This window comes from Diceros bicornis, chromosome 22, assembly GCF_020826845.1.
Source record: "Diceros bicornis minor isolate mBicDic1 chromosome 22, mDicBic1.mat.cur, whole genome shotgun sequence".
NCBI lineage: Eukaryota > Metazoa > Chordata > Mammalia > Perissodactyla > Rhinocerotidae > Diceros > Diceros bicornis.
The window spans coordinates 32,549,325-32,551,254 of NC_080761.1; the positions used below are offsets into that span (position 1 = coordinate 32,549,325).

At 37.9% G+C, this 1,930-nt stretch overlaps 1 non-coding gene across 1 annotated transcript; it reads right to left on the reverse strand.

Moving 5' to 3' along the window:
* Positions 1-1,481: 1,481 nt before the first annotated feature.
* Positions 1,482-1,592, reverse strand: LOC131420282 (U6 spliceosomal RNA). The gene has a single exon (XR_009223511.1). It is a non-coding gene; the product is annotated as a U6 spliceosomal RNA (small nuclear RNA).
* Between the last annotated feature and the right edge of the window lie 338 nt (positions 1,593-1,930).

A 1,930-nucleotide genomic window follows, 5' to 3' on the forward strand; every position in this document is an offset into this window, starting at 1 on the left:
AGAAAACAGACCTATGGATAAATAGATGGTAAAATGGGTATTAACAGCAGCATATAATTACATAGTATATAATCACCTCTGTGGTTGTTACAGGTCAAACAATAGTAGACAAGTGAGGTGTACATTAAAAAAAACTGTGTTATTCAAAGTCCTGAAACTCAGAATGCACTCAGCAAGGAAAGAGGTTCATGTGCTATTCATTGTCAGAGTAGCTAAGAATGCATTCCCATTCCTGAAGATTCAGCCTCTTACCATGGGAAATGCTGTGGATATGGTGCTTCTGTAAGTCTAGTGCAGTGAAAACTTGACAGCTATTTTGATGGCTATTTTACATTTTATTTAGTAAGCTCAAACTAACATGTTTTTTCCTCTAATGTGATTTTAAATTCTGGTTCAAAGTTGGGATTTCAGATCTGCCCCTGACAGTGGTTTTTATGATGATAGCTGTTTGGCAGACAGATTTTAAGGTGGTCCCCAGAGTCCCTTCCTCCTGGTGTCTATATTCTTGTTTAATTCTGTCCCCTTGAGTGTGGACAGGACATGTGACATGCTTCTAATCAATCAAATTTGGCAAAGGTGATAGGATTTCACCCCCTTGATTAGGTTATATTATAGAAGACTCTATCTTGCTATCAGACTTGTATTAGAGGCTCTCCTCCCTTGCTGGCTTTAAAGAAGCAAGGTGCCATGTTGTGAGAGGGCTCATGGAGGGGGCCATGAGGCAACAAACTTCAGGCAGCCTCTACTTGCTGATAGAAGCCTCCAACCAACCAGCAACAAGAAGTTGGAGCCCCTACTCCTAATAATCACTAGGAAATGAATTCTGCCAACAACCTGAGTGAACTTGGAAGTGAATCCATCACCAGTTGAGCCTCCAGATGAGAACTAAGCCCTGGCTGACATATTGATTGCATCCTTGCAGAGGACCCAGCTAAGCCATGTGTCTACCTATCCATAGAGACTGTGAGATAATAAATATGTGTTGTTTTAAGCCTCTCAGTTTGTAGTAATTTGTTACCTGGCATAGAAAACTAATATACTTGCCTAATGCATACTGAGTGAGTACCATGAGCCAAGCATTATTCATAGTATTTGAGGAGACTACAAAAGAGATAAATCCATGCACTCAAGGAAGTTATGGTAGGTGATTTCTAATATGATTTCCAACATAATTTCTAAGATATGTGGCTAAAAAAATCAAACAGGTAAGATGTTTTCTTTTTACACACAGATATGGGGAAACTATTTACAATGTCAAATGGTTGTTCTACTTTAAGGGGATATGAGAACAAAGCAGATTTACACAATAATATTAAAATTTTTATCAAGCCCCATCAATTACAGTTTGATGCCATATGTATGTATTTTTGCCATTCTGCTCTCTAGGATAAGGAATCACCATTATCTGCCACATGAGGGTGTATATCCTTGCTGTTATGTCCTATAACATCAGGTAGAACAGTAAAACTTCACAAAATTTCACAAATTCAGCAATGCTAAAAAAAAAGTCTGTGACTTGCCTTTGCTCAGGGGCCATGCAGTCCTTCTCTGTATGGTTTCAATTTCAGTGTAAGTGCTGGTGAAGCGAGCACTGTGACTTGCCTTTGCATTCTCTATCTACTAGCCCGTATTGTCAAACATCTATATCAAATCTATATTAGAGAGGGGGTCATTGTCAGATGAAATTTTCAGCAAAATTTATTGAGTGTCTGAATTTCTTGAATGAAACGGATAAAAACAACAAATCATACCGACAGGAGCAGAAAGAAAGGGAGTTAAAGAGAGGGAGGGAGATAGTGCAGATATTAATTTAAAAAAAAAAAAAACTTAATGCAATGGTATTTGAAAACTCTTGCCAGTTCTTATGTTTGTTTGTTTTTAATTTCTGAGCCTTTAGAGACTTCACATCAAAGTAACAAAAGAGTGGCTA